This window comes from Euwallacea similis, chromosome 31, assembly GCF_039881205.1.
Source record: "Euwallacea similis isolate ESF13 chromosome 31, ESF131.1, whole genome shotgun sequence".
Lineage (NCBI taxonomy): Eukaryota > Metazoa > Arthropoda > Insecta > Coleoptera > Curculionidae > Euwallacea > Euwallacea similis.
This window is the reverse complement of record NC_089639.1, coordinates 1,940,867-1,953,075: the sequence shown is the minus strand read 5'-3', so window position 1 is coordinate 1,953,075 and position 12,209 is coordinate 1,940,867.

The window sequence follows — 12,209 nt, the reverse complement described above, 5'->3', positions numbered from 1 at the left end:
ACATTGCCCTTGGGTTTTCATGAAAAAGTAATGCAAGTAATGCAAGAGGAAAACACATAGGCGTAACCTGGGGTACATTACATAACGATTTTTTTCTTTATCTGCATATCTCGAGCCATGTTGGATACTCACTCAACTCGCCAGCTCTTATCCATGATGATGATTCTCTCGCCACTTGTAAGTTATTCACATTGACCTTGCCATTTGCAGAGTCAACGTGTTAAAATGCTAATTCCAAAAACTTCTTAAGTTTTATTTTTTAACTTATCTAATCAGTCAAAAAGCATTATCTAAGTTAATAATCAACCCTCTGCAAAACTGTTGTTGCGCTGCTATTATTTTGCACACTACTGTATGTGTATATTTCTGTTTAATCTTTCTAAAATTAATAGAAACTATGAAGTTTGGTCCGGTTATAAAATCCATTTAAAAAAATAAGATAAAGTTGATAAAAACATTTCACTTCTAAATAATGTGCAAACCAAAGAAAGACTTTGCTAAATTATTGTGAGAAAAATCACCGTATAAGTCTACAGGTTATAGAACATTTTATCCAAAAAATAATACATATTTAAATAAACACGATGAGATTCCATTTAATTTTGATGTGGTTGAAAAATCAATAAATTTTCAGAGAAGTTATCTACATACAGGGTGTCCGAGATAAGGAGATTTTTGACGTAGAAAAAAATTTATAGTAGACCTTGGTCGGATGAATTAGAAAACAATTTTTACAGCATAAATGTAGTTTTTATTCTCTATCTTTTGAGCCTTAATTCTTTGAAATCGAGTTATAAATGTAAAAGTTACAAGGGTGTTTCCATCTTAAATAGGTGTAATGTGCCGGGTTGGAATGACTATACGCGAGTTAAAAATATAACACTATTAACTTCTCGATAATACAAGAGCGGGAGCGAGGCGTAAAGACCCTTTTATGTAAGTGTTTTGTGAAGATGAGTCTGAAGGTTTCTGCTGGACCGTTCTCTTAACTGCTTGACTGCCCTATTTATATACATGATATCTACGTGGACTTTGCTAAAGTACATTAATAAGGGTAGTTTGAACCTTAAACAGTACTGAGACTTTGAGTCTCAGCTAATTACAATTTGATGGTTTAGTTAGGCAAAGGAATTGTATTTCTACATAAATATACATTCTAATTAAGTTCTAATATTGTCCTTAGGTTTCCATGAGAAAATAGTATAAGAAATAATGTAAGAGGTTAATACATATATGATATAATAATACGTATGCGTAATCCGGGGTGCTTTACATAGGTCACACTGTGTATATTATTTGTGACCATAGGGGTATTACAAACGGTACATTAAATTACTGCCAAAGGTGTTCCTCAGTTTATTTCGCAAGTTCCCATTACAGAAGTACTCGTATAACACTTTATGGTTTAATTACGTTTTAGCCTTTTTTTCGACCTTAATTAAGAAAATTTCTATTATGGATCTGTACGTACTTTTTTAATTTTTAAGAATAAACAATTAGCTATATCAATTAATAGTGTGTATCATTTAGGTGTTTAATAATAATCTAATGACTGTATTAATGCACTAATTGAATAGAGTACAGGGTCATTCAAACTCGACGCCCCACCCATTTTATGCGAAAACAGTTGGGCTTAGCAAAATAATTTTTTCACCAGATTAAATAAAAAGACGTAAGCTACAATAAATGCTAAAAACGTTGAAATGTGGAAAGCGTTTTGGATACTGTTTGCTAGTAGACGGCGGCAGTTTTGAGCACATTTTATAGTTTATTTTTTTAACTTGTTACTTGTTTTATATCTTAAGATTTTGTGTTATGTTTTTCGTTTATTGATTTTGATGATTTTAACTGATAGTATTATAAATAAATAAAAAATACTTGACAATTTAAATGTTTGTATTGCTAGGCAACGGTTTACATTGTTTTTTCGCCTACTTCATGCGTAAGTGCGTAGCGAAGTATATCCCCATGCAATGTGTTAACATAAGACTACCTAATATGTCAATATTTGTTTCTCCTGTATCTTTTAAATGATTAGAAATTTCAAAAAACTTTTTATACAAAACTTGTTTAGAATGTATCAATGTTCACATTTTTGAAAAAAAAGGGTATGTTTCTGAAAAAAAACATAAAGTCGGCGTCGCGACGCCGAGCGTCGCTTTCCACATTTCAACGTTTTTAGCATTTATTGTAGCTTACGTCCTTTTATTTAATCTGGTGAAAAAATTATTTTGCTAAGCCCAACTGTTTTCGCATAAAATGGGTGGGGCGTCGAGTTTGAATGACCCTGTACACACACAAAGAGCAAATAAATTTAAATTAACAGAAGTTCTAAAAATTGAAAAAACAACAACAAACGAATACGAATAAAACAACTAAATTTAGAGCATATATCCGAAAAAATTGTCATTATTTTCCAAGCATAAATAGCACTTTAAAACTGTCGATTCTAACGCCGTAATCAACATTTGTGAAGTAACACCGGTAAATGCGTGCAGAACTAACCCCTTCGGTTTCTGTGCTATAGCAACATTTTGCTGATAAACTTAATTCTTAACGAGCCCCCATACGAAGAAATCAAGCGGGGTGATATCAGGTGAACTATTCAATTTTATTTAAGGATAAATAAAATAAGGAGCAATTTAGCACACTTTGAATTTTATTTAATACGAAAAATATGGGTCGATAGTGCTGATATGTACCCAAAGTCGCCGCAAGGTCAGTTTTCTTTAGTACAAAAAAATAAGATTCGATCGTATAGGTATATACCCAGAGTAGACTCAAGGTCGAGGAGAGAAAAACTCTAGAAATTCTTTCGGAATTTTTTTACGAGTTAAATATCATCACTCTAATCAAAAGGAAGGAAAATAAATAGCCGAAAATGCGTAAATTAATTGCAACTCATGACAATGGGGTGTCTGTACACTCCGCCACGGAGCATCCTAGTAAGCAGCCGAAGTGATCCACGATCCCTCAAGGACAAGGCGGAATTTCTCAAGAAAAATAATTAAATGCAACAATTAACTATGTTCGGATACATAAATTCGCACGCGTAATCCACATCCGGCTCGAAGGACCAAATTATCATGGAAATCAAATTCCTCTGGTGACCAAGTGTCCACATTCTGAGTTAAAAAATCTGAACCCTTCCACTAAAGATCGAAAGTACTGAGTTCGGATAGGAGCATTCCTTTGCTACCACAATCGGCAAATTTATCGGTACCAGAGATGTACAGTGGATCACAAAAATATTCGGACACCTACTAGAATTCATTTATTACTGGGTTTAATAGACTGTATTGAACGGGCAAGAAAAATTTAATTGCCAATAAATATATTAAATCTTAGATACTAATATTTAATAAAGTCATAAACAACACATACAACATATATGTCGGAGATTTATTAGTTTTTAAGTTCTGTAAGTGTAATATTAGAAGAGACAATAAGATGAAGGGCAGGCTGACAGCCTTCTTAAGAAAATCATTATCTAGCGAGGTCACTAATACCACGACGCTCTTAAGTGGCCATGTGTGCTAATTATTTGGGTGACACTAAACTATTGGTTTCTTTAGGATAGGGACTAGCAGGTACTTTTCCCACGGTTCTGAAGGACTTACCAGAATTGGGAAAGTCAAGACAACAGGGACAAAGAACTGGCAGTTAATAGATTGACGAGCAGAAGAGCGGTCGTGGGGTAGTGAATTCGCCAGTCTGTCTTTTCATTCTTTGACTTTTAAAAAGGTACCTTTCCTCGAAAATGGAAAACGCATCAAACGCTATTCCGACATATACAACTATAGAAATGATAACAAACCTGTTTAAATAACATTTTTATCAAATCACAAAAATATTCAGACGCCGGTTTAAACATCATAAAAAAAGGTAATAATTGCAATCCTTCTAAAAATTTATATTTCGTATGACCTCCTTTTTGGTTCCGAACACTTTGCAATCGGCGTGGCATGGAAAAAATTAATTTTTTTTATAAATCGTGTATCAATTTAAGCCATTCTTCAGTTAATACTCTTTTTAATGTTTCTTTATTTGTAATCTGATGTCGAATTTGAACGTCTAATTGATGCCACACGTTCTCAATAGGGTTGAGAGATCCGGGGATTGCGGTGGTGTTTTTATCACATCACAGACAATTATACAACAACCATTCTTTCACTATTAGAGCACTGTGCTTAGGATCATTGTCTTGATAACATTTATACCGATCCAGTAATCTCATTTTGTCAGCATTTTTTTTTAAGATTTTGCTTTAACAAGTTGAGATAATATATCTTATCCATTATTCCCTTAATAAAAACCAATTCGCCCACGCCTTGCGAGGATGTACACCCCCAAGCCATTAGAGAACCTCCTCCGTGTTTAATCATGGGATATAAATTGTTGTTATTTAGCTCAGTATTTGCTTTTTTCCAGACCACTTGCCTACCATCCGATCCGAAAATATTGAATTTAGATTAATCGCAAAAAATAACGTCATTCCAGAAGTCCTCATCCTTAGAAATGTGTTCAGTGGCAAATTCAAATCGAACTTTTTGATTTTTCTTACTTAACCAGGGTTTTTTCCTGGCTACACGACCGTGGAAACCGTGATCATGAATACATATTCGAATGGTCACCGTTGACACTTTTTGGGATTTTCTCTCACTCTTCGCATAATAAGTCGGTAATCTTGTTCATTGAGAATTTGTGGACGGCCTGATTGCTTCAATGGCATTATTCTATCTTCATTTTTATACTTCAATATTGTGTCTCCTACCGAGCTTTTACTTAGATTTACCATAGCACCTATTTTTTCGGTATGAATAACCTTTTTCGTAATTGAAAATCACTAACTGTCTAATTTCGAAACTAATGTTCTTCTTATTTGCGATACGACCCATTTTTCAGATGATAATAAATTGCAATTCGACAACATACTCTATGGACGTGTATGAAAGTGATTCGTGACATAAAAATACGTTGCAAAATAATAAAAAAAACTGTTGTCTTGCGAACAGGTAAATTAAAGTCATTTTATGGTAAGAAAAATATCTTAGAAATTCGTCATTGAATATTTTTTGTCCAATTCTTTCAAATATCCATTTAAAATGGTAAGTATAATTAATTACATTTGCTGTCCGAATATTTTTGTGATCCACTGTTCATTGGTCCATAAAGTACGGAGTCAAAAAAGAGGTTTGTGTGTTATTTAATGCAAAGTATCCTGATAATCCTATTGTGCGATCAACTGTCAGTAGAATATTTCATAAATCTGAAGAACATTGAACCGTACAGGGTTTACCTAAAACTACCAGATCCCAAGCTGTGATGAAACGATCGTTTGTCACCGATTTCGCTCGTTTCTGCCTGTTTTAGTAATTTTGGCACGTTTTCATGAATTTGGTGCAATTTGAAACAATAGACAGATTTAATCGAAATAAATTCAAATCGTTCGATTTGAGCAAATCCAGTGATGAAATGATCGTTTTTTACCGATATCGCTCGTTTCTGCCTGTTTTAGTAATTTTGTCACGTTTTCATCAATTAGGTTCTGTTTGAATCTAGTTTTACCAGATTTCCCCAAAATAAACAGAAATCGGTCGATTTGAGAAAGTTCCCCGATGAAACGATCGTTTCTGACCGATTTCGCTCATGTCTGGTTGTTTTAGTCATTTTGTCCTGTTTTCAACAAATTGGTTCTATTTGAAATCAAAATAGACAGATTTGGCCGAAATAAATTCAAATCGGTCGATTTGAGCAAATTCCATGATGAAACGATCGTTCCAGACCGATTTCATTCGTTTCTGCCTGTTTTAGTCATTTTGGCCGGTTTTCATCAAATTGGTTCTATTTGAAGCCAAAATAGACATACAGTAGACACTCGATACCGTGAACAAAATAAAACAACGCACGTTCACGTTAGCGATTTATTTATGTAATCAGAGCTTAATCTAAATAGAGTGGAAAACAGATTATTAGGTGACAAAAAAGTCTGAAATTTTAGTTTGCTTCTTAAGATTTGCAATTTTTTGCACAAGGGCTGTTTCTCTTAGTCTTTTTAAAACTATGAGGTCTGTGAAGTCCACACCACTATATTCTGCCCACTGGATTACAGTATTTAATGCAGTTATAGCACTGTCCAGTAACACTTTACTTGACATTTCTTGAAAATTCTCGACTACATGAACTTTACATTCTTCTTGGTGGTTTTCACATCCTTTGTCAGCATCATTTCATTTCAATACATCAGTTTCCTTGAATGTTGCTTACAAATACAGGGTGTTCCGTGAAGAATGCGCCAAAAAGGAACCTTATAATCTAGACATTAAAATAATAAGATTTAACCCAACTTGCCTCATGAAAATGTTATTCGTTTAGGATATACAGGGCGTTAAAGTTAATTTTTGTATTTGAATTTCTTTAAGTAAATCGAATAGTTTTGAAGATATCTTGTTCAAATTTTGAATCTATGTTTTTTTTAAGACCGGTAAAATGAATATTTCATGAAATTTGGGTTTCGAAAAAGAGGGCGCTAGTTGCAGCCTATAGGGCGCACATTTATGTCCATATTTTTTTACAAATGCAATAATTGTGATTTTAAGAGGTATTTTTGATAGATCTACAATTTCTAAAGATAAAAGGTATACCTCATTTATTTCGCTAATCCAAGCCATTTTCGAAATATGGCGAATTTAAATTTCCATAACGTGTCTAAGTAAGTGCTCGATATTAAGTAAAAACAATTTATTAATAACAATTATTAATTTATTGAAACAGTATATTTTATTTTAGCAAGTGTGCAAAATGTCCACCATTTACTTGAATGCATTTTCGTACTCCTTTTATTAAGTGTTGTCTTATTCTAAATAAATAACCGTCACTATTTTTAATCGCTGTGGCGGCATCCTGGATGCGTTGAAATAATTGGTCACGCGTATTTATCTCTGTATCATAAACTAAGGATTTCATGTATCCCCATAACGAGAAATCCATTGGGTTGAGGTCGGGACTACGAGCTGGCTAAGGTACATCACTTCCTCGTCCAAACCATCCATTAGGAAATTGTCTATTCAAAAAATTACGAACTACAATGGGGTAATGTGGACGAGCGCCATCATGCATAAAGATGATATTTTGTCTTAACTTCAGCGGTACGTCTTCAAGTAAATTTCCTAATTCAGTTCTTAAAAACTCTAAATATTGTTCTGCATTAAGCCTTGCAGGTAATTGAACAGGTCCAATTATGAAATCGTCCAAAATTCCACACCACATATTAATAGAAAATTCTTATTGAAAGTGATTTTTTGGGGGTTTTCTGCAACGTGAACTAACAATTGAATAATAAATAAAACTCAATATTTAGAGTTTTTAAGAACTGAATTAGGAAATTTACTTGAAGACGTACCGCTGAAGTTAAGACAAAATATCATCTTTATGCATGATGGCGCTCCTCCACATTACCCCATTGTAGTTCGTAATTTTTTGAATAGACAATTTCCTAATGGATGGTTTGGACGAGGAAGTGATGTACCTTGGCCAGCTCGTAGTCCCGACCTCAACCCAATGGATTTCTCGTTATGGGGATACATGAAATCCTTAGTTTATGATACAGAGATAAATACGCGTGACCAATTATTTCAACGCATCCAGGATGCCGCCACAGCGATTAAAAATAGTGACGGTTATTTATTTAGAATAAGACAACACTTAATAAAAGGAGTACGAAAATGCATTCAAGTAAATGGTGGACATTTTTCACACTTGCTAAAATAAAATATACTGTTTCAATAAATTAATAATTGTTATTAATAATTTGTTTTTACTTAATATCGAGCACTTACTTAGACACGTTATGGAAATTTAAATTCGCCATATTTCGAAAATGGCTTGGATTAGCGAAATAAATGAGGTATACCTTTTATCTTTAGAAATGATAGATCTATCAAAAATACCTCTTAAAATCACAATTATTGCATTTGTAAAAAAATATGGACATAAATGTGCGCCCTATAGGCTGCAACTAGCGCCCTCTTTTTCGAAACCCAAATTTCATGAAATATTCATTTTACCGGTCTTAAAAAAAACATAGATTCAAAATTTGAACAAGATATCTTCAAAACTATTCGATTTACTTAAAGAAATTCAAATACAAAAATTAACTTTAACGCCCTGTATATCCTAAACGAATAACATTTTCATGAGGCAAGTTGGGTTAAATCTTATTATTTTAATGTCTAGATTATAAGATTCCTTTTTGGCGCATTCTTCACGGAACACCCTGTATACATAAATTACATACATATGTAATAACAGATTTAAATTGTAAAGATAAATCCCTTACTTATGGTGCTAGTGTATTTAGAAGATCACAGGATTTGGAAATTAAGCTTGCCTTATCATCGTTCCATCGACGTTTTAAAACAGAAAGAGGTAATTCATCATCGTCATCCTCGGACATTTCAGTGTTCTCTAAAATATTTCTCCAACATTTTGCAATAATTTGTGAATCGAGTCGATTCCATACAGTCGTTAAGTTGATAATAGCTTCCTTAATAGTCAAGTTTTTCAATGTATCAGTTATGTTTGAATTACTTGCTATAACATCGGCAAGGAGGCTATTCCTGTAATATAATTTTATAAGCCTAATAACATTTTGATCCATAGGTTGGATAAGCGACGTAACGTTAGGTGGAAGAAACATTGTTACTATCTGTCCATCTTCGTTCTTTAATTTTTCTTCGTTTGAATGAGATGACGGGTTATCTAGCAGAAATAAGGCTTTTATCGGGAGCCCTTTATTTGACAAAAAACGTGTAACCCGTAAAGGAATACGTAAATTTATGCTATGATTTCAAGAAAAATACACAACAAAATTTACCTGAGGTATAAAGGAATGATGGAACCATTTTTTTAAAATGTATGCAGTCATCCACGTTGTCTTGAAGTGTTCATAATCAAGAGGACAAGTAAAGTTTTTAAATGACCTTGGATTGGCAGCCTTACCGATAACTAATGGTTTTACTTTATGTCTTCCAGTAGCATTTATGCAAACTAGTAATGTTATTCGTTGTTTTTCAATCTTTCGCCCCGGCGCTGTTTTTTCTGCAGATGAAACAAATGTTTTGTCCGGTAGAAATTTCCAATATAAGCCCGTTTCGTCAGCATTATAACAGACACTTTGAACATTTAACCCTTTGAGCGCTATGGATGCATATATGCGTCTGGCAAAAGTTATCGGCGTGGACTAAGAACACATACAGTGGCTCAAAGTGAAAATGATACACCTGCACGGAAATCATTATCTATTAGCAAATTGTTATTTACTAAACAATAATCTAAAGTACAAGAGTTTTAATATCTTAAGCTACATCTGTTCTACAATATGCACAAGTAAAAACAAAAAAAATAATTCTTATATAGGAGAAAAAATAAATAAATTCCACTTACGTTCAAAACGCATCTCAAAATTAAAATGATACACGTCTTTTTTACCAGTTTTACTAATAAATTAATATCTTATTGGTAGGCCTTTAGATAAGATTACTTCTCGAAGACGATTGGGGATGGATTCTACCAACTTTTTTGTGAAATCGGGGGAAATTTTCTCCCATTCTTCAAGAAGAGCGCGCTTTAATTGGTCTTTATTGGAAATTACATGTTTCCTAATTTCTACTTCCAATTTAGACCACAGATTTTCAATAACATTAAGGTCGGGTGATTGTGGTGGTGTTTTTATAACGTGCAGACAGTTATATAACAGCCACTCTTTCACAATTTGGGCGCTGTGCTTCGGATCGTTATCCTGATAGAATATAAAATTGTTGGAAATACATAATTTTTCTACGCTGCATTGCAAATTTTGCCGTAGTATGTTCAAATACACGTTCTTGTCCATAATACCATCTATAAAATGCAGTTTGCTCGTTCCAGCACTGGACATACAGCCCCAAACCATCACACTTCCTCCGCCGTGTTTAACAGTGGCTCTTAAATTGGCTTTTTTTAGGGCTTCATTGGGCTTTCTCCATATATATCCACGTCCATCCGACCCAAAGAAATTAAATTTACTTTTGTCTGTGAACAAAGTTCGTTTCCAAAACTCTTCTTCCTTATCCAAATGCTCCTTGGCACAGTTCACTCTAATCTTTTGGTTTTTAGGACTAATGAAAGGCTTTCTTCGGACTACTCGACCATGAAATTGATTTTTTCTTAAAACTATTCGAATGGTTTCTGGATTTACTGATTTTTGTAAATGCTTTTCAACTTCAACGACGAGTTTGGGAGCACTTATACGGGGATTTTTTTTCACATATCTTACAATCCACCGTTCATCAGCATCGGTGAAAATTTTTCTTGCGCTTTTTCTGACTTTATTCTTGACGCTTCTCTCGCGTTTAAATCTTTCTATGATATATTAAATTGTTGAGGCACTCTTTTGTAAAATTTCAGCAATTGCCCTAATGGACTTGCTTTTTTTATGGTGCATTATCACTAATTCGCGCTCTTTGACTGTTGTATGTCTACCCATGGTATTTTTGAATTAAATTCTAACAAATATCTATACAATTCAATAAGGTTTGTTTACCCTTTGCAATTTTCATAATTTTTTTGCATACACAAATGTTCTTTAATCAAAATATTGACCTATATCATTTTAATTTTGAGATTCGTTTTGAACGCAGTGGAATTTATTTATTTTTTCTCCTATGTAAGGATTGTTTTTTTTTGTATTTACTTGTGCATATTGTAGAACAGATGTAGCTTAATATATTAATACTCTTGTACTTCAGATCATTGTTCAATGAAAGAAGTTTACTGATAACCAATCATTTTCTTGTAGCTGTATCATTTTCACTTTGAGCCACTGTATATGAGTTTAATCTAAGTTGGCGGTATGGACGGACGACGCATACATGCATTTGTTGATTGTTTCGATCACCTAGACTACCATAGAATTATTATAATTACTTTTGTACGAGATGAGTACAAGTGTATTCTTTAGTAACGGTAGTAAATAAATAAAATAATCTCTCGGTATAACAGTTGTCTACCTGTTTCGCGGAGAGTCGCAAATCTTGTTACTCATAAAAGTTGTGGTCGTAATAGTAGTACAACATATTAGGATAGTACCGTATATAATTTATTTGAGTATCTTTTATTTGTGACACCCTACAAAATGGCAAATAACATTGAAGAATATTTTACAAGGGACGACAGTGAAAGAGAAGATTATGATTCAAGCGATACAATAAATGACGTATACCAGTTTGATCTATCATCATCAGATAGTGAAGAATCAATCGATCAAAGAAGAATAAATAAAAAACGGCCCTGAACGTTAAGTACATCTTCAGAAGAAGAAAATTCAGAAGTAGCTGAGAATATCGAGACTTCTCACCAAACGAGAATATTGTGGTCAGAAAAGAATTTAACGCCTTCATTACATATCTTTGACGAACAAAATTTAGGAGTAAAAGGAAGTCTAAATTCAGAATCAACACCTTTAGACGCCTTTGAAATGATCTTTTCGGAGGAATTGGTCTCTCAAATTACCAAACAGACAAACGATTATTTCAAATGCATACAATACTGTACAGCATATAAAAAGAATTCCCGTTTGAAGAATTGGAAGGATGTTTCGGTTTTTGAAATGTACGAGTTTTTATGCATTTCCATGCTAATGCCGCGTTCGAAGAAATTGTCTTTGAAAGAATATTGGTCTACGGACGAATTCTTGGAAACCAACATTTTCCGCAAAATAATGGCACGAGATCGATACATGATATTATTAGAACTGTTGCACTTTAACAATAATAATATAGCAAGTGACAATCCTTTAGTAAAAATACGACCAGTAATCGATAATATGAAGATTTCCTTTTCGCAGTCATTTGCACCGTACGAAAATTTATGTATCGACGAAAGTCTTTTACTGTACAAGGGCAGATGTTATTTCAAACAGTTTATGCCATCCAAGAGAAGTAGGTTTGGCATTAAATCATTTCTTCTTTGTGACTGTAAAACTAATTATATATTGGACTTCATAATTTATACCGGACAAAAAACAAACATTAATAAAAGCAACAAAGCCATTGAAATCTCTGGAGATGTTGTGATGACGCTGCTTCAGCCATATCTCGGAAAAGGCCATACACTAATTACGGATAATTGGTACACGAGTCCACGTTTATATACCTTATTACACGAAAACA